We start from the raw sequence: 23,245 nt of genomic DNA on the forward strand, positions 1-23,245 counted from the left end.
AATTGTGAAATTTGTAGAAATCCCAACCTCACTAAGCATTCAAAACTATGCAGTGGTTTCCTCCAATGTCCTTCCCTTAGTCAGAATCCACTCTCTCTAGAAATTATGCAGTTTTGTCTCTTGACTACCTACTCTTCCTTGCATCCTGAAATTGCGTAGATGTGTCCTCCTAGTGCCTCATCCCATACCAGTGCATTTCATCCTAAAACTATGTAAATGTGTCCTCCCAGGGCCTCATCCCACAATAGCCATTGCCAGCTCAAACTACACAGTTATGTCTCTCAGGGGCCACGAAGAAAGATGACATGATAGATGACTCTCAACGAGTTGAGGAGAAAAACAAGTAGAACAAGGAACCCAAGGTATGATAGAATATCAGGACCGCATGAAGACTCCATCTCATGCATAAGCCTTTGGAGTCTAGGTATGGAAAACAAAGCATATCTTTTAAAATACACCTCTTACTATAGCTTAAAAGTTTTCTCATCATTGTCGTATCATTTTGTCTTTTATGAAATGCATGGCTGCAAGAACTAAAAGTCATTCCATGTGTTTCCTCTATGTGTCTTGCTCCATTTCACTTTTTTATTATATATCTTAGAAGATGAAGAGTATTACCACTTGTTTATTTAAGCTGTAGACGTTATGACCAACATGATCTTATGACTAACTAGGCACGATGCAAGGCATCCTAAGTGGGATGAAAGATGTTTTATGATATGCATATAGTCAGTACACTCCTTTGCATTACTCCTTTGCATTAATCCTTGCTTTGTATCTTGCATGTACCCTCACTTCTTGTCGGATTCGACTACCTACTACCAGTAGTCTCTTAGCTCTTTCCTGACAAAGAAGGGGAAGGGATTTACTTCAACCTAATTTCTTCAAGGTTCTTCATAGAAAGTATAGACCTAAGAGAAGGAGATGTGGAATATCACTATCAAACTCTTGAAAATACTTTGCATGTTCAAATCTATCCAAATGATTAAGCTGCCACTCAACAACATTGTCAATCTTGGAAGACTCAAGAAAGATCACATCTCTAGATATTATAAACTTCTTATTCACTTCATCATAGAGATGGTATGCTTTGGAAGTATGAGTACCCAAAGAAGATACATTTGTGACTCCTTGCACTGAGTTTTTTTATATGTTCCTTAGGTATGAAAGCATACCAAGAGGAACTCAATACCCTGAGATGCCTCACTGAAGAAATGTGGCCATAGCACATTGCATAGGGAGTCTTGTTTCTAATAGAAAGAGATGGACACCTATTATTTATATACACAACACATAGAACCACATCAGCCCAAAACCTTATGAACTCAACATGTGAAATATGCCAAGTTCATAGTGAAAGTAATACATTCAAATGAACTATGTGTTGAAAATAGTAGCAAGAAATTCTCAATTTGATTTTTCCTTGATTATATTGAAGAAATTTGAATTTCCACATCAACAGAGAACTGGGATGAAATTAACTTGTGTGACATGGCCTATGTCACCTAGTTTACTCAGTAAATTCGAGTTGGAGGAGTTAGAGCTCAGATCTACATATGCGATTGCTAATTTGTAACAATAAAGGCCAATTATCTCACGTTGTTGATTCACCCCTAGCTTAGTTGGCTAGGACACCTCTTTATGCAAACGTTTAATCTTCTATATTAGTGACACTTATGTTGTTGTTGAACTTGAAGGTTACACATGGATTGACAAACACATGCTTTACTAATATATTAAGGTTGGATTGATATTCCTATAAATTAATGCTCTATATGTCTTAAAAGGTTTGAATATTGTGTATACTTATAAAAATCATTTATTGCACTATGCAGAATTTTGGAAAACAAAATACCTCCAAAGGACAATAACTTGCTTCATTCTCATAGAGAAGTATCTTCAATAATGAAAGACATTGGAATGGAGTACAAGACATATGATGCATGTCCAAATGACCATATATTGTACTATGGAGATAATGAAAATTTACAACAATACCAAATGTGTCACACAAATAGGTATCGTCAAGATCAAGTATCCAAGAAGGTTCCTTATAAAGTACTACAACCCATTCCATTAAAGCCAAGGTTTGAGAGAATATTCAAATGCAAGGAGTTGGAAAAATATATGGATTATCATGCACAAGGGAGGAGCCAAGATGATTTCATGCGTATTATTGCAAATAGTAAATATTAGAAAGTGATTGAGGTAAAATGACCACATTTAAGAAATGATCCAAGGAACACAAGAATTTCTCTAGAAATGGATGACGCCAATACTTTTGGAGATCTTAGAACAACATATTCTGTTTGGTCAGTGCTAATTATAAACAACAAGCTTCCCCCTTGAATGGCAATGAAAAAATAAAATGCAATGTTAACTCTTATCATACCAGGTACTAGAACATATGAATGCAATGCTCTCTAGAATATTATATAAAAATATTTCAATTTAGTTAATCCTAATAAATAACTCCTTGTTTACTTAGGGAAATATCAAGTAACAGATATGGATGTATACATGGAGCCCCTCATTGATGAGATTCATGAATTATGGGATGGTGTAAATGTGTTTGATGTATCAAGACATATCAATGATAGAAAATTCCTATTTCATGCGATTCTTATCTGGACAATTCATGATGCCCCGAGGCTCTCTATTTTTTGTGGTAATATCATTTAAATTACATTTATAATTATTGTGTTCATTTTTTCATTTACTAAATATGGTTTCCAATCTTATTTTAGAACTACAAACAAAGGGGAAACATGATTGTCCATAATGTGGGCCAAAATTGTTGCATAGGAAGTCAAGGGATCTCAATAAAACAATCTATTATGAGTATTGACAATTCTTACAACAAAATCATCGCTATTGGGTGCATGATAAAAATAAATTCAATGGAAAGGAAGTGGAAATGAGGAAGCCAATAAAGATGAACCCTGGTAGGTGGAAAGTGATGTATGAAAAAAAAGAAGGGACAGGTTTTCCCCCAAGAAAGAAAAGACTCTCTATTTTCTATAAATTAGAATATTATGAGAGCTTGTCAATAGCCTACCTATTTGATACTATGCACATTGGGAAAAATGTGGCAGAGTCCTTGTGGAAACATCTAAATCGAAATAGCCTTGAAGCACAAATAAAGTTAAGAAAGGACCTTCGAGTTGCCAATATCACACCGAACATGTGGTTGCACGAAGACAACTCATATGTTCATGCTCCATGGACATTTACATCAAATGAGAAAGAAAACATCATTTCTACTATGAAAAGCATAATATTTCCTTCTGGCTTTGGTGTGACATTAAAAAACTTATTCACAAGAGATGGATCAAATTTCTCGGGCCTAAAAACACATGATTGGCACAATTGGATAAAGGTAATGTTGTCACATGTTATATTTGTTGGAAACTTAATTAGAAAATTGTATATCCTAGTGATAATATTAGTTCATGCATAATTGAACATGGTGATTTGTTAATATTCATGCCAGTATAGTGATAAAATCAGTTCATGCATATTTGAACATGGTTATTTGTTAATGTTCATGCAGTATTTGTTGCCTGTAGCAATACCAAGTACTTTTGTCAACAATGTCACTTTGAATATTTATAAATTATGCAAATATCTGAGGTATTTTTCTATCCATCATGCATAATCTTCCACTACTCTTATCATTTTTAGTGCATCATTGGTTATGCCTTTATATGAGTTTCTACTTTTAGTTTACAAGAAATCACAAGTCTTTATTGTAATACATGGTAATACTTGTAGGTGGGTCTCATCTAAAGAGATACATCAGGATGACTTGAAGTATTGGAAGATGAATGTTTCACTTTTGATGTGTGATATTCAAATGTGCTTCCCTCCAAGCTTCTTTAATTCTCAAGAGCACTACCTTGTACACCTAGTAGAAGAGATTGAACAATGTGGTCCTATTCATATTCGAACAATGTGGTTCGTGGAGAGATATATGAAGGTCTTAAAACAATTTGTGAGGCAAAAGGCTCCACCACAAGGGTCCATAGTTAAGGGGTACGTGGTTTTCTATGCAATGGCTGATTTGAGTGAGTACTTACCTCAATCACATCTTGAAGCTCCGCGATTATGGAATTATAACCTATCTCAATCATTTCAAGGAGAAAAAATAGAGGTTAAAGGGACTTCAAATAAGATAAAAGGTATAAAAAAAATGTTAGGAGTTATTTTTATCCTAAATTTTATATTACATGGCTTTAATTATAATCATTGAACAAATACATTTTTCATTGTAGATGCTAAGGATTGGGAGGCATTACATTTGTATGCTGCATACAATTCTGACTTTGTGTTGGAATGGATGGAGAAGTACACTGAAAAAAAAAAAAAAAAAAAAATTAGAAGATGAAAATGCACGAACCGATAAATATATAATAGACATGGTGAAAACACTACTCGAGGATTTCCTGCTAGACATAAAAGAAAGTGGTCAGAGAGATGCTCGTGGAATTGGCTAAAGACCAATATTGAACACGAGACAACAAAAGGGAATGATAGAGTACCACAACAACAATTGAATTTCATTAAAAGATCTATAAATGGGGAGGTGATATATATTAATATATTGCATATATTTAATAAAGTTTTTGTTAGATTTCATATCCTTGAATCTAATTAGTTGATATTTATATGAATTTAGGTAAGATATTACAAAGGAATGTAGAATTTTGGTGATCATTTTCGAATCCGAAAAGTTGATGAAAAGAGAAAAACCTAAGATTGTGGACATTCAACATCATTTGAGGTGGAATGTCGTTCACATGCAAATGATAGACAACCAATCAAAAGCACACTTCACTACTATGGAGTGTTGGAGGACATTATAGAGCTTGATTTTATGTCTTTCAAGAAAGTTATTTTTCATGTTGAATGGTACAAGCTTATCGAAGTGGGAGAAGAAAAAACTATCGTGCTCCATAATAGTGGATTCCATATGATCAATACACCTATGTTTGAAGCCACTTCTAAACCTTATGTGTTTCCAAGTCAATGTGGCCAAAATTTTCTCATTCCAAATTTAGAACAACCTAGTTGGTCATTCGTGATTGATTATGATCCAAGAGGATGAAGAGTAATATTTTTTCAAGATGTAGAGGACCACCATTCACTTGACAGAAGTTCCCCCTGAAGGCATAGATGGCCAAGATGGAGATGATGAAGAATTTATTTTCAATGATTCATATGACCAAGACGAAGACTAGGATGAGTTTATTGAAGTGTCTGAAGGACATGAGCAACCACATAGGCATCAAATCCATGAAGATGATGAATTTATTGATTTTAATTTAACTGTAGTTGAAGGTGATGAAGACTATGAAAATGATGGTATTAATTTATTTGTTGATTTAGGGTCTATTAATGATGGGGTATATATGCTATCAGATGAGGAGATTTCTTGCGAGGATGACATTTTTTTATCACTATGTTTACTTTAAGATAGTTTTAAGCATTCACTACCATATACTTTTTCTTTACAAGTTAAGCATTGCATTTTTAATTGTAATGAACACTAAGTAATTTGAATGTTTAATGTTTTACATGTGAGGATGACATTTTTTGATCACTATGTTTACTTTAAGTTAGTTGTAAGGATTCAGTACAATATAATTTTTCTTTACAAGTTAAGTATTGAGCTTTTAATTGTAATGAACATTAAGTAATTTGAATGTTTAAGGTTTTGCTTGAAAGACATATATATTTGGTGTTACCGATTTTATTTTCTTATCGGTTTTTTGATCATGGTTCTCTTATTTTTATGTTATTATATGTTTTTTTAAGAATGTACCCATGGGTGTTACAGATTCTACTATGGGGAATTCAATGATATTAACCACTTTTATGGAAATGTTAACAAATACACAAGGGCAAGACGTTCCTATAATGATGCATGAGGTAAGCTTGAATATTGTCTTTTATAGGTTCAATTATCTTATGTTCCTTATTATATTATGCTAATTTATGTTTGTGGAATGCACACAATCTCTAAAGTCATTCCAATCCCTATAACACCTTTTAATACATCTAAGGTAATGCTAGTGGTAAAACTTGATCAATATTTTTGTGCATTTAATTAACGTATTTCACTATATCTATTTACTAATATTTGTGTTTTTCTAAGCGCGCATTTTCTTGGCATGCAGGAATAATTTATGCCCCACAATACACCCAATGTTGGCATGCAGGGATCATTAATTCCCCCATATACATCCAATGTTATGAAAAATGTAATATTTAACCATTTATTTGCGTGAGTTTGATTATGTTATTTGTTGAGAAATCTAGGGCATAACAATGAAGGTGATTTCACTTGTTAATAATTGCTTTTGATGTATTTTTACTTCTTTAGATTGCATATATTTAATAATTTTTTTGCACAATGACTCCATGATTTATGAGGTTACCAAGAGCTACATTGTCCTATGATGACTGCTACCAGTATGTTGACTTTTACTTCAGCTATGAGCTCTTTCTCCAATTTGCATGCTTACCATGACACCTTCTTTCTAAGATGCATTAAACCATGGAAAAGGTCTTTCAACTTTTACTTTTTCCTTGTTATTCATCTATATTATGAATAGTTTCTAAGGGTTTGTATAGTTCCCTTCTTTCATCATGTCTTTCAATGGATCACCCCATCCATTTTTTACTTCTTGTACCTGCAATACTATTTAACAAGTAACCCAAGCAATATATTATACTAAAACATGATGTCAAGTTACTTTTCTAGAATTTTATGTAATCAAGAGGTCATTTTAGGGCTTCTTAAATTCAAACCTTAGATCATACTATTTTCCCTTTATGTCATTCTAGAGTTTATCCCATGCACTAGAAATCAAATCATAGGGAACAAATACCTTAAGATTAGGGTTTCTAAATACTAGGGTTTTCTTAAAATATAAACCCATAAATTCAACCCTACTACATCTTATTATGGACCCTTAAAAAGAAAATTATTATACATACCTCATGGACACCTATTTATAGTGCTTATTATTTTGGTTGCCATGATTCTTTGCAATGGTACTGTACATGTCATTGATCATTTTCCATCTTCATGACCTTCTTTTAATGAGTCTTCCGAGATATTGTCATTCTATAATGGGACTTGCTTATTCATGTGTTCCATCAAGTTATAGTATGGTTTCTTATGGAACATTTCGACTTGGTCCTGGAGGATCATTTGACTCTATTTGACTCAAACAAAAATCTTCTGTGCAATATGTAACATGCCCAAATGGGTCTTTATGACAACAACTCAATGACCAATCCTAAGAGCTCACAATGGGAGCTTGATCTAGAATACAATTCCTTGAGCATGAAACCCATGCCTCAAGCATAACAAAAATAATCTTATTTTTCCTTTTTTTACATAAATTACATAAAATTGTGATTACATATGTCATTATGAATACCGAACCTAGTTACATATTTCAACATTATTCATCTATTATTCCATCTTATTATTTATATGTGTGCCTTGCATGATGTTTCTAGGGAAACTACAACAAGTATACAATCTGTTGGTATGGAGGGTCATGTTATGCCCTCTACACCAAGACCAAAACCCCATAAAATTCCCTTTAGATCAAATGTGGGTTTTATCGAAATTCTCCCACTAGGACCAGAACAAGTTTCTTTGAGGAGTCTTATAGACTCACAAATGAGAATGTTAAGGCTCCTACCAGCTATTCCTGAAAATTTTCAAATCAGAGATGAAATAATTGAACAAATTTAGTTATGGGAAATGCCATTGTTGGAGAGTGTAGCTCCTACCTCAGATCAATAGGTAATATTTTTTATTTTTATATAATTCCATTTATTACGCTTAGGATAATTATTTTAGAAATGAAAAATAGTTTCATATTTTTGTTGGGTTCTTAACAGTACCACAATTTCATTGTAAATGCTGGAAATAATTGAAAAAGTGCCTAATGTACCTATAAGGGCATCTACCTCAACCCCCAAGACTACTAAAATATCATCGGTGACCACAAAAGGAATGCAAGAAGTTACAATCTTGCTCACTTCAGAAGGAAATGTCTTGAAGTATGAAATGGGGTTGAAATTTTATCACTTTATTTTTCATTGTGCAAAACAATTATTTAGAAATACCATCCAAATAGATTGGAGGAAACAAATCAATGCCAAAAAAGAATAACTATTTAAAGATGTCGTAATAGCATTTGGTAATCCTAGATTTGATAAGGAAATTATTTTAGAGATTGCAAGTAAATACATTAACTCAAAAAGGTCCAATTTAAGGTCAAAGTTGACAAAAAACTTGACGTATCCATGTCTAGCTTGGATCATAGACCAACTGACATGGGACGAACTTATGAAAGATTCCAAGTATAAGAGGAAATTTTGCAATAATCCAAACTACAGGCCATCTACACAAGGGGGAGCTAAGAGATGCCTTCAAGATACAACAGAAGCAACCCAAGCTACGGTGTCAAAAATTAGATCTCACAAATTAGACGTTGGTGGATATAATAGTATTCCTGGTGGCATGGTAAGTGATATTTCCAAATATTATATTTTCTATTTTGGGCAAAATAACCATGGTCACATTGAGTTAATTGTATCTTATTAGTTATTTTACCTTATAAATATGATTATATTTGTTAATGTAGGTTCACCGGTTTCAAAGGGAAGCTTTAGAGAAAGACTTAAACTATGCTTTATTACATGGTTCCCAACGTCTTCAACAACACATGATAGATTGAGGGGAAAAATAATTACTGGTTATGAATCCTAGGTTAGTTGTTTATATTATTTTTTGAAGAATGCAATAATTCAATTGGAGGTACAATGTTATTCTAACAAGTTTAAGTGTGTTCCATACAGGAATCAGGTGAAACATCTAGGAGTGAGCATGGGGAGGAGATACAAGAACATGATGATTCATTTGTTGCACACAATCATTCAATTGTGATTCATGAACCTCAGTAGGAAATCATTGTTGAATTTCAGCAAATGGGAGACAGAAATAATGAGGAGGATGTTCAATGTGATGATCATTTGACAACCACAATTAATGCAGCGCCTTACAAAAAGATGGCAAAAAGGATTGATATGTGTTAAGTTTTAACAACTTGAATGTGCATTGCTCTAGCTTCTAAGGAATGAACTAGGTTGTGAGGGTCCAAACATAAACTAATTTGTGTGCAACAAAACAAATTTTGAATATACTTTGGTTTTTGAACTTTGTGGAACAAAACAAAATTTTAAGGTACTTTGTTTTTTGAAGGTACTTTGTTTTCCTGCAGCACTATTTTTATGTGAGTGTCACAAAAAAAAATTCCTTGACTCTACATGATGAATTGAATATATTTTGACTTTGGGTTAGCAATAGTTGCCTTCAATGGCACTCCTACAACAATCTTCTAGACTATACGACTTTGTATACTTATGATAGTTCATAATTGAATTTTTTTTTTCGATAATTATATTTCAGATGAGACCTGTTTTGAATTTAATGCTTGTTGTTGTGTTTATGTTTCTAAGAGGAAGCCCAACCATCATGTTAGGGAGGGATTCTAATTAAATGCTTACTATTTCTGTTTCCAAGAGATAGCCCAACTATCATGTTAGGGAGGGATTCATTTTGTTTATTATTTCCCTTTTTTTACTGCGTCTACAACCTTCATTAGCGTTATTACTTATTAATGTGATTTTTGGGTTTCACTGCTACAAGATAAAAATCCATAGGCATGCCCTTTTTTCTAAATCCTCTGCTTACGTGGCCTTCATGGGGTCAATCGGTACACCTCATCGTAGTCCTTATATTTTCAGGTAACACACTATTTGTTATTGTTTTTCTTTCTTCGTTGTAGTTGTTTCTTGGTTGTTTTCAGTAGTATTCATTCCCTTACATGCTTTATATATCCTTGTATATAATTTGTATATCCTTCTATGGCTACTAGGGTTTTCTCTGGTAGTTTTTTTCCTCGTTTTAGAGTTCAATGGATCCATCGAGCTTCTATCCCTTTTGGAAATTTTTGCATTCTTGATATCCATTGGTTCATACAGAGAATGTTAGTAGTGTGGGATCATCTAAGAAATCACCTCGATTTCTGGAGGGTAAAATATGAAGCACTTCAAGTAATTTTCAAGTATTCTCTTTTTTTTTAGGATCTAGTAATTATAGGATATCCATCTCATAGAAAACTATGTAGAAACAAGTCCATATATTTATATGTCCCTTAGCATTCAAATTTCTCAAGTTCCATTAGGCTTCAATTAGAACACAACACCCAATCCTATAATTATGTCACAATTATTATACTAAGCCTTTAAAATTAATTTATGACAATAACATTCTAGATGGTTATGACAATGCCTTAATCATCATTATATTAACAATTTAGCTTCAAAATGATGCTTGTCAACTTTTATTTTGTCCAAATTTGTGAACACTTAAATTTATATGATTAGCAGATGAAGAGACGGGAGGCCTCCAAACGCCGTAGCGTAGGAAATTGGAGGAGTGGACATGGTGAACATTTGTGGTGAACATTGGTAAGGAAGAAAGTTGTTTAGGGTGTGTTCTTCCACATCCAAGTACTCTTCAGCAACATCGCAGGTAAGTCATTTCTCCCACGTTACATTGTGTTGTTCCACGTCCTACGTTACAAAAGAAAAATGTTCTGGATTATATTTACTGTGAGTTATCATTTCTTAAAAACTATATGAGAAGAAACATTATAGCTCATTATCAAAAAAATTAGTGGGTTTAAGTAGATGAAAGGTGTCTGCACTGTGGCTTATAGATTTTCTTAACCTAAAAAAAATTGTACACTCACCAATGGTAATAGTTCTGCGCACATGGTTTTATCATTATACAAAATGGGAGCATCATCAACATTAGTTATCATGTTTAGTCGATTTAATTCTGTTCAGGTCAGTTGTGTCTGTGGTTACTCAGTTGTGTCTTTGTTTCTTATTCAATTGCAACATATTCTATCGTCTACGATAGATTTATTTTTAGAGTAGAAAACAAGCCATCTCCTATTTGAAAAAGTGTCAAAATCATTTGGATAACAAATCCAAGTGTTAAAAGAGTATTCTAAAAGGAGAAACAAGTCCCAAGGAGGTATTTTATTGTCTTTTAATTTTATTTATCTTCTTTCTTTTGAACTTTTCATTTTCAGTCAACAAGGCATGGTTAGACTCTGCAGTATTGTAAAAATTTCCCTTGTTGTTGGCTTTAATCTGTCTATTGCCAAATCACACATCATTTTTTGATAGTGCATAGATCCATCTCATAGACAACTATGTAGAAAAAAGTCCATATATTTCTCTGTCCCTTAACATTTAAACTTTTCAACTTCCATTAGGCTCCAATTAGAACCCAACACCCAATCCTATAATTATGTCACAGTTATTATACTAAGCCTTTAAAATTAATTTATGACAATAACATTCTAAGTGGTCATGATAATGCCTTAATCATCATTCTAGTAACAATTTAGCTTCAAAATGATGCATGTCAACTTTTCTTTTGTCCAAATTTGTGAACACTTAAATTTATATGATTGACAGATGAAGAGATGGGAGGCCTCCAAATGTCAGAGTGTAGGAAATTGGAGGAGTGGACATGGTGAACATTTGTGGTGAACATCGGTAAGGAATAAAGTTGTTTAGGGTGTGTTCTTCCACGTCGAAGTACTCTTCAACAACGTCGCAGGTAAGTCATTTCTCCCATGTTACATTGTGTTGTCCCATGTCCTATTTTAGAAAAGAAAAATGTTCCAGATTATATTTATTGTGAGTTATCATTTGTTAAAAACTATATGTTTAGAAACATTATAGCTCATTATCAAAATTTTAGTGGCTTTAGGTAGTTTCAAGGAGTGTGAATTGTAGCTTATATATTTGCTTAACTTATAAATTTTCCTACACTCACCAATGGTAATCGTTCCGCACACAGGGTTTTATCATTATACAGAATGGGAGCATTGTTAGCATTAGCTGTCATGTTCAGCCGATTTAATTCTATTGAGGTCAATTGTGTTTTTTGTTACTCTATTTCTTTGTTTCTGATTCTGATGCAACATATTCTATCATGTATGATAGATTTATTTTTAGAGTAGAAAACAAGCCCTCTCTTCTTTGCAAACTTGTCTAAATCGATTGAATAACAAATCCAATTGTTAAAAGAGTCCTCTTAAAAGAGAAACAAGCCCCAATGACGTATTTTAATATCTTTTAATTTTATTTATCATCTTTCTTTTCGACTTTTCATTTTCAGTCAACAAGGAATGGTTAGTCTCTGGAGTATTGTAAAAAGTCCCTTTGTTGGCTCTAATGGGTCCATTGCCAAATCACATATCATTTTTTGGTAGTGCATAGATCCATCTCATAAAGAACTATGTAGAAACAAGTCCATATGTTTCTTTGTCCCTTAACATTCAAATTTCTCAACTTCCATTAGGCTTCAATTAGGACCCAACACCTAATCTATAATTATGTCACAATTATTATACTAAACCTTTAAAATTAATTTATGACAATAACATTCTATGTGGTCCTCACAATGCCTTAATCATCATTCTAGTAAAAATTTAGCTTCAAATGATGCTTGTTAAATTTTCTTTTGTCCAAATCTGTGAACACTTAGATTTATATGATTGGTAGATGAAGAGATAGGAGGCCTCCAAATGCCGGAGTGTACGAAATTAGAGGAGTGGACATGGTGACCATTTGTGTGAACATTGGTAAGGAAGAAATTTGTTTAGGGTGTGTTCTTCCACGTCCAAGTACTCTTTAGCAACATCACATGTAATTCGTTTCTCCCACGTTATATTGTGTTGTTTCACGTCCTATGTTACAAAAGAAAAATGTTTCGGATTATATTTGATGTGAGTTATCATTTCTTAAAATTATATGAGAAGAAACATTATAGCTCATTATCAAAATTTTAGTGGGTTTATGTAGTTGCAAGGTGTCTGCATTGTGGCTTATAGATTTTCTTAACTTAAAAAAAATTGTACACTCACCAATGGTAATCATTCTGCATGCAAGGTTTTATCATTATATAGAATGGGAGCGTCATCAGCATTAGCTATTGTGTTCAACCAATTTAACTATGTTTAGGTTAGTTGTGTCTATGGTTACTCTGTTTCTTTGTTTCTTATTTTGTTGCAACATATTCTGTCATGTACGATAGATTTATTTTTAGAGTAGCAAACAAGCCCTCTCTTCTTTGCAAAAGCGTCAAAATCATTTTGATAACAAATCCAAGTGTTAAAAGAGTCTTCTTAAAAGAGAAACAAGCCCCAAGGAGGTATTTTATTGTCTTTTAATTTTATTTATCTTCTTTCTTTTGGAATTTTTGTTTTTAGTCAACAAGGCATGGTTAGTCTCTAGAGTATTGTAAAAAATTCCCTTGTTGTTGGCTCTAATCTGCATGTTTCCAAATCACACATCATTTTTTGGTAGTGCATAGATTCATCCCATAGAGAACTATCTAGAAACAAGTCCACATATTTCTTTGTCCCTTAACATTCAAATTTCTCAACTTCAATTAGGCTTCAATTAGAACCCATCACCTAATCCTATAATTATGTCACAATTATTATACTAAGCCTATTAATTTATTTATCACAATAAAATTTTAAGTCGTCATGACAATGCCTTAATCATCATTCTAGTAACAATTTAGCTTCAAAATGATCCCTGTCAACTTTTCTTTTGTCCAAATCTGTCGACACTTAAATTTATATGATTGACAGATGAAGAGACAAGATGCCTCCAAACGCCAGAGCATAGGAAATTGGAGGAGTGGACATGGTGAACATTTGTGGTGAACATTGGTAAGGAAGAAAGTTGTTTAGGGTGTGTTCTTCCACATGCAAGTACTCTTCAACAACATTACAAGGATGTTGTTTCTCCCATGTTACATTGTTTTGTTCCACGTCCTACATTACAAAAGAAAAATGTTCTGATTATATTTATTGTGAGTTACCATTTCTTAAAAACTATATTAGAATAAACATTATAGCTCATTATTAGAATTTTAGTGGGTTTAAGTAGTTGCAAGGTGTCTACATTTTGGCTTATAGATTTTCTTAACTTAAATTCTTTTGTAGACTCACCAATGTTAATTGTTCTATACACATGATTTTATAATTATATAGAATGGGAGCATCATCAACATTAGATGTCATGTTTAGCCAATTTAATTCTATTCATGTCAGTTGTGTCTGTAGTTACTCTATTTCTTTGTTTCTTGTTATGTTGCAATATATTCTATCATGTGCAATAGATTTACTTTTAGAGTAGAAAACAAGCCCTCTCTTATATGCGAAAGCATCAAAATCATTTGGATAACAAATCCAAGTGTTAAAAGAGTCTTCTTAAAAGAGAAAGAAGCCCCAAGGAGGTATTTTATTGTCTTTTAATTTTATTTTTGTTCTTTCTTTCAGACTTTTCGTTTTCAGTCAACAAGGCATGGTTAGTCTCTGGAGTATTGTAAAAATTTCCCTTTTTGTTGGCTTTAATCGTTCTATTACCAAATCACACATCATTTTTTGGTAGTGCATAGATCCATCTCATAGACAACTATGTAGAAACAAGTCCATATATTTCTCTGTCCCTTAACATTCAAATTTCTCAACTTCCATTAGGCTTCAATTAGAAACAAACACCCAATCCTATAATATGTCACAATTATTATACTAAGCCTTTAAAATTAATTTATGACAATAAAATTCTAAGTGGTCATGACAATGCCTTAATTATCATTCTAGTAACAATTTAGCTTCAAAATGATGCATGTCAACTTTTCTTTTGTCCAAATCTGTGAACACTTAAATTTATATGATTGGTGGATCAAGAGACGTGACATCTCTAAACGCCAGAGCGTAGGAGATTGGAGGACTCGACACGGTGAACATTTGTGGAGAACATTTATAAGGAAGAAAGTTGTTTAGGGTGTGTTCTTCCACATCCAAGTACTCTTCAACAACATCGTAGGTAAGTCGTTTCTCCCACGTTACATTGTGTTGTTCCATGTCCTATGTTACAAAATAAAAATGTTTCGGATTATATTTATTATGAGTTATCATTTCTTAAAAACTATATGAGAGTAAACATTAGAGCTCATTATCAAAATTTTAGTGGGTTTAAGTAGTTGCAAGTTGTCTGCATTGTGGCTTATAGATTTTCTTAACTTAAAAATTGTTGTGCACTCACCAATGGTAATTGTTTTGCACATGGGGTTTTATCATTATACAGAATGGGAGCATCATCAACATCAGTTTTCATGTTCATCTGATTTACTTTTGTTCAGGTCAATTATGTTTGTGGTTACTATGTTTCTTTGTTTCTTATTCTGTTGCAACATATTTTGTCATGTACGATAGATTTATTTTTAGAGCAGCAAACAAGGCCTCTCTTCTTTGCAAAAGCATATAAATCAATTGAATAACAAATCCAAGTGTTAAAAGTGTTTTCTTAAAAGAGGAGCAAGCCCCAAGGAGGTATTTTATTGTCTTTTAAGTTTATTTGTCTTCTTTCTTTTGGAATTCTCATTTTCAGTCAACAAGGCATGGTTAGTCTTTGTAGTATTCTAAAAAAATTTCTTGTTGTTGGCTCTAATGGGTCTGTGTCCAAATCACACATCATGTTTTGGTAGTTCATAGATCCATCTCATAGACAACTATGTATAAACAAGTCCATATATTTCTCTGTCCCTGAACATTAAAATTTCTCAACTTCCATTAGGCTTCAATTAGAACCCAACACCCAATCCTATAATTATGTCACAATTATTATACTAAGCCTTTAAAATTAATTTATGACAATAAAATTCTAAGTGGTCATGAAAATGCCTTAATCATCATTCTAGCAACAATTTAGCTTCAAAATGATGTGTGTCAACTATTCTTTTGTCAAAATCTGTGAACACTTAAATTTATATGATTTGCAGATGAAGAGACGAGAGGCCTCCAAACGCCGAAGCATAGGAAATTGGTGTGGACATGGTGAAAATTTGTGGTGAACATTGGTAAGGAAGAAAGTTGTTTAGGGTGTGTTCTCAAATGTCCAAGTACTCTTCAACGTCATCGCAGGTAAGTCATTTCTACCACATTACATTGTGTTGTTCCACGTCCTACGTTACAAAATAAAAATGTTCTGAATTGTATTTATTGTGAGTTATCATTTCTTAAAAGCTATATGAGAAGAAACGTTATAGCTCATTATCAAAATTTTAGTGGGTTTAAGTAGTTGCAAGGTGTTTGCATTATGGCTTATAGATTTTCTTAACTTAAAAAAAAATCGTACACTCACCAATGGTAATCGTTCCGCACATAGGGTTTTATCATTATACAGAATGGGAGCATCATCAACATTAGCTGTCATGTTCAACAGATGTGTTTGTGCTTACTTTGCTTCTTTTTTTCTTATTTTGTTGCAACATATTCTCTTATGTATGATAGATTTATTTTAGAGTAGCAAACAAGCCCTCTCTTCTTTGCAAAATCAACAAAATCATTTGGATAACAAATCCAAGTGGCTAAAGAGTCTTCTTAAAGGAGAAACAAACCCTAAGGAGGTATTTTATTGTCTTTTAATTGTATTTATCTTCTTCCTTTTTTACTTTTCATTTTCAGTAAACAAGGCATGGTTACTCTCTGGACTATTATAAAAATTTCCCTTGTTGTTGGCTCTAATTTGTCTATTGCCAAATCACACATCATTTTTTGGTAGTTCATAGATCCATCTCGTAGACAACTATGTAGAAACAAGTTCCTATATTTCTTTGTCCCTTAACATTCAAATTTCTCAACTTCCATTAAGCTTCAATTAGAACACAACACCCAATCCTATCTTTATGTCACAATTATTATGCTAAGCCTTTAAAATTAATTTATGACAATATCATTCTAAGTGGTCATGACAATGTCTTAATCATTATTCTAGTAATAATTTAGCTTCAAAATGATGCCTTTCAACTTTTCTTTTGTTCAGATCTATGAACACTTAAATTTATATGATTGGTAGATGAAGAGACGAGAGGCCTCCAAACATCGTAGCATAGGAAATTGGAGGACTAGACATGGTGAACATTTGTGGTGAACATTGGTAAGGAAGAAAGTTGTTTAGGGCGTGTTCTTCCATGTCCAAGTACTCTTCAACACCATCGCAGGTAAGTCGTTTCTCCCACGTTACTTTGTGTTGTTCGACATCCTATGTTACAAAAGAAAAATGTTTCAGATTATATTTATTGTGAGTTATCATTTCTTAAAAGCTATACAATAGATTTAATTTTAGAGTAGCAAACAAGCCCTCTCTTCTTTGAAAAAGTGTCAAAATCATTTGGATAACAAATCCATGTGTTAAAAGAGTCTTCTTAAAAGAGAAACAAGCCCCAAGGAGGTATTTTATTGTCTTTTAATTTTATTTATCTTCTTTCTTTTGGACTTTTCATTTTCAGTCAACAAGGCATGGTTAGTCTCTGGAGTATTGTAAAAATTTCCCTTGTTGTTGGCTCTAATTCATTTGTTTCCAAATCACACATCATTTTTTGGTAGTGCATAGATCCATCTCATAGACAACTATGTAGAAACAAGTCCATATATTTCTCTGTCCCTTAACATTCAAATTTCTCAACTTCCATTAGGCTTCAATTAGAACCCAACACCCAATCCTATAATTATATCACAATTACTATACTAAGCGTTCAAGATTAATCTATGAAAATAACATTCTAAGTGGTCATGACAATGCCTTAATCATCATTATAGTAACAATTTAGCTTCAAAATGATGCATGTCAACTTTTCTTTTGTCCAAATCTATGAACACTTAAATTTAATTAATGATCATAACATCCTAAGTAGTAATGGAAATGTCTCAATCATCATTCTAGTAAGAATCTAGCTTCAAAATGATGGATGCCAACTTTATTTGGTCCATTTTTTTGGAAACCTTTCTATGTGATTTTCATGACCATGTAAATGAAATAATTTATGGTTTATATATCCCTTTTATCCTCCAAAATCACATATCCCATGGTTTGCAATTTTGCACACCAATGAGAACTTGTAAGCAAGTACACTGATAGCTATGAACAGATATGAGGGTCTGATCGACTTTCTTCTAGTTTCTTTTTCTTCATATTTTCTTTCATTTCTTAGCACAATGTCATAAATATAGTGGTACAATTAGACACAGTTGAGTTTGCATATCCTGCAGATTTGATATGTTTGAATAGGAAAGCCTATCATTATAAAATGCTAGAAGACGATAATGTTGAAACTGGTGCACCTGTAGTGGGCAGTTGGATTATCCTTCTGCCTCTTGTATTGACATATTGACATATTAGTAGACATATTACCATTATACAATGTTAAGTGGCATGGTTTACGCCCTACATGCTATGTTATGGAGAAGGAGGTGAGGCATGTGGCGCTCATGGGAGGGCCCACATGGTCCATGGAGTTCTTTTTATTTTTATTTTTCTAAAGCACTTTAATGACTTTGTGGACCTTAACTTTCAGCTAATTCTTATTGCTGCAGAGTTGGCTGGGTATCGCTCACGATCTAGAACATCTTTATATCGATCACCAAGGGCTTCATGAAAGGAAGGAAATAAAGCCTGGTGTAACAAAGCCTAGTGTAGGTACAAAGCTAGCAAGTGCTCATGAAAGGAGAAAGGAAATATTTTTATGGTACTGGTTATGCTTTTTTATCCTGCCTTTGTGACTATTACTTATATACCTAAAGACATGCTTGCTTTAACTACTTATAACTAGTGATTACATAGAGAAAATACCATAAGTATCATTGATGTATGATGTTATAACTAGTAGATAAGGGTTACATCAACTGTGAACAAGTAAGCATCATTGATCATATTGGATGTGTGCAGTGTGTTTTTATTAATTCGGCCCTGGTGGAACCCTTTGGTTTGACTCTCATTGAGGTAGCTTGACCAGCTTTTGTTTTTTATTATGATCTTCAAGATAAAAATTTTCAAGACTGCAACGCTATTTAGAAGAAAATATAACAGTCATAGAAGCAGTCTTTCATATATCACGCGCTTAAATGAAAAAGAAATGATATTCTTTTAAATCTAGAAGATACATATGTATCAAGTTTTAATATTATGACCATTATGTTTAGTTCTGGAGTATTTTGAGTAGAAGCATTCAATATATATATTAGCTCTCAAGATACATTACATAGTTTACATGCATAGGTGCCACCATTAACCAACCCTTGCTATTATAATGTAACTTTCAATTGTAAATAACAATAATGGGAGAGTAAATCAACCACTGATCTAAAACTAAATTTGATTTTGTAGCAGGATACAAGTCCTGTATGGTGTATAGGCTGGCAGAAGAGTGGACAACAAGCAATGGATAGCTCAAAAATGAAAATATTGGGAGGTTAATTGGCATGCCCCTTTCTCCCCTTCCTCTAATTTGTTTCCTCATCCCACTAGAAGGATTCCATGTTGAATTTCTATTTTATGCCAATGCTCTTTATTTCGTAGATTTGGTTGTGTCATTGTTGGTGGATGCAATGTTATAACTTATAAGCTAACCCCATCTTTATTTTTCTTTTTGTTTTTTGAACATGTGTTGTAATGGACAACCTTCTTTGATTCTGTAAATTGACTCATTGGTTGTTTTTAGAGAATCCTTATTATGCTCCAGTCATCTACTTTGAGATATATGTGATAATTTAGTATGGTTAAATTTATTTACTGTGCAAGAAATTTAGTAGAGTGATAATTGCTTTTCATGCTTTCTTGAAACAGATATATAATGACCTTTTCCCAATTTTTTCTATTCATTGCAAGTTCACTTAATGTGAACTTCATAGTCTCTCTTGTAGAATCGTAGTTAGGATGTCACATCAAACAATTGAATGTTTTAATTTGATAAACTGCAATTAAACAGTCAACATATGTTTGTCTAGTAAAAAGTCTAAAACTATGTTTCTTTTTTGGTTATTATTTTATTTTTAATATTTTTGTTTTTGGTATAAAATAATTATATTACTGTAACCTGTATAGCTAAAAATATTTACATTACACATAGGTTCTGAGGCTCTGGAGGGTCGCCTCATTCTTAAATTTCGACATCCTTCTTTCTAAAGGTTTGACTTTGAAGCCCATAATATCTGGAGTACTTTTGATATGCCAAATATTTGAATGTTCAAAACAAAATGTTGCTGCTATAGGGATACATCTTTGAAAACCATGCCTGAGCTCTAGACTGATTTAACATTAAGCCCAAATTCAAATAAATCATTTGACTTGTAATGTTGACTTTTAGGCTGAAATGAGTTACTCTGACTTTGACACGATTGATCTCCAAAATTAGCACTCCTCTCAATTGCCTGGGCTAGGCCCAATTGAAAATAAACACACTCACACACTCTATTTGTAGTCTTACCTTTACATTTTTGGCACCACTTTTTCCATGGCTAGCAAAACAGCCAAGAATAATCTAGAATCAAGCACTCATGGGGTTAGTAGGAGAAGCATTTGGGTTCTGTTTCAGGTGGTGGATTGGGACCCTTCCATTAAGGATAATTCAGTTGTGGTTGTAGGCACTATTGAATCCCTAGGAACAAGCTCCAACTCGATCTTTGTATGAGATCTCTAGCCAAGTTGGGCTAGCCAAACCACCTCCTAGTTAACTTTGTTGGCTTCAGTTTCTTTATGCTTTTACTTGTTAGTATTGTTGTTTCTAAAATATAGGGATGCTTTTCAAAAGGTCTTAGGTTATAGCAGATACACTTGGACTTTCCCAGACAACATAGTGTTGAGCTTTAAAAACTGTCTGAGGCCTGGTTTCCGCTTTGACAGGCCCCTGACAACCATGAATGTAACCATTTTTCTAAGATATTAATACAGGAGTATACTAGATTACAAAAGAAACCCCATAAAACTGGAACCCTAATCTCAACTCTATTAGATACATTTGTGAGATTTGGGTTTAGGAAGAATCTCTAGCAGACACTTGATCCATTAATAGTGCAGCCAAAAGTGGGACATTTGTTGTGCAGTAATGATAAGGAATGATTGCCACACAAGGCTTCATCAAAACACTTCAGAACTTGAACATTTAGTCTTGAAGCATGCAGAGATCAAAGATTATATAGTTTTGTTAATGATATGGGGATGATAGAGTCTATTTTTATGTGATAGATTTGTTCTTCCTCCATAGGTTAGGTTCTTCAGGGAAACTACTTCTCAGGAGAAGAAAGCATCTATTTGTGATTGCATTGGATGCCCTTGTTAGTAGACAAGATATTATCATGCAAGAGATTATGAATGCAGTTTGTTCTGCTAGCAACTTTTCATCTCCTGGATTCATTTTATCTACTGCATTAACACTTCCAGAAACAATTCCTATGCAGTATGTGTCACCGCACTGTTCACGAACTGATCGAAGTACTTTCTCTTTCGAGGTTCTTGGTAGTGAACAGGCTACAGAAATCCACTCTCAACTTTGGGCTATGAACAATGCTCAGAATTAAGGCTTTTTCTTTCTAACGATTAGTATAAGAGAAAAACATGTTCAATTTATCCCATCCTCACCCCTTTATGACCAACCACTTTTAATAGTATATGCCGAGAGACTGTAGGCCGAGGATAAGGAGGAAAAGCTCAAAGCTCTAAATCCTGGATGTTTTTAGTGAGAAATTTGAGAGGTTTAGAAGAAGACTCATTCGCCTTGGAATTACATTGTTGTGCCTGCTAAATATTAATTATCTGGTGCAAATGGCTGGAACAACACGCCTTTCATTCCCACGGTAAAATTCTTACGAATTTCCAGCATTAGATTTTGAATTTTGAGTTGGGAATTGCATTACAGAGTTTGAATTTTGGGTTCCGTGGAGGGTTTTAATGTTAATTTATGTATTTTTCCGATCCTTTGCCACAAATTCTTAGCGTTTCTGGGAAATTGGGGATGAAAAATCTCTTCTTCAAAGAAATTAAGGGTTTGGCCCATCTTGTTAGTTTCAAAAGTTTCTTTACACTATACACCCGCTAAACCTATCTATAAACCATTTCACGTTTGCACTTTGAAAATACTGGAAAATGAAATGTTTAAAACACTTATTCATATTTACGCAATGATAAATTTTGAAACCATGAACATATGAATGTCTACTCAAAAGTTAGGGAACGTTTCTTATAGGATGAGTTAGGGTTTCATATGAGGGAGTAGGAATTCCGATCTTAGCTAATGGTCCTTATCGAGGACTGATGGAGAAATATTGTCCTCTTGGACCTTTAAGTCAATATTATGTTGGAGATAAGCTTTAAAATACATTAGATTTTTCATAGGGATGCTTCTTAGATTTGGATACTTTCCAATCTATGACATTTTTCCAGACATTTCATTTTCTGTTAAAATCTTATTTGACTGTAATTTCACCCTTCTTCAGTTAGTCTATTGAAATAAATTCTGATAGTGGCCTTGAATAGTGCAATATTTTGAGTTGTGTATGCTCCATTTTTGGAACCTTCCAACCTATGGTTAGGAAAAGGGTGCTTCAAACGATATAGTTGTGTATGAGTTGTGCTCTTCGCCAGATCAAAAAAAAAATCCTTAGCAAAATTTGTTAAAAATTGTAGAAGATCCAGTCGCTTCTTGGCTAAATGATGGTCACATATCTTGTAGTTTTTTTGCATTATTTGACTATTAAAGAGGATTTCAAGATGTATAGGGCATCTAAGAGCAATTTTAGGAGGGGTTAGAGTAATAACAGAATTACATAAATCTGGATTTCAATAGAAAAAACCCAAACACTTTCTGGTGCATAATTGCCAAGCCATGGGAAGAACGTTGGTGCCTAATAAGCATAGAATTATGTATGAGCCTTGAGCTTCACTTTTAGGCCCCTATACTACTAGTGTAACCCCTTATTGTTATTAGTACAACCCACTTATTATATTGATGTGCCCTTGTAGTGCCCATATTGTTACTATTGTGCCACATAGAAGCCCACTATTGTTATTATTGTGCCCTTACATTATTATTGTTATGTTGGCTCTGATTATGTTATGACCCCTTAGACTCCTATAGATAGAAAGGAGATATTTTCATTTGTATCATCCAAGAATTTTTCATTTATGTAATGTAAAGGAGGTTTCCCCCTCGAAGAGGCTAAATTCTAAGGCGTTGCTCTATCTTTTCTATCTTTTTGTGAGCTGGTTTCATAACATTTGG

This window comes from Pinus tabuliformis, chromosome 9, assembly GCF_031772625.1.
Source record: "Pinus tabuliformis cultivar Carrire ecotype Pingquan chromosome 9, CPIR1, whole genome shotgun sequence".
NCBI classification, from domain to species: Eukaryota; Viridiplantae; Streptophyta; class Pinopsida; order Pinales; family Pinaceae; genus Pinus; species Pinus tabuliformis.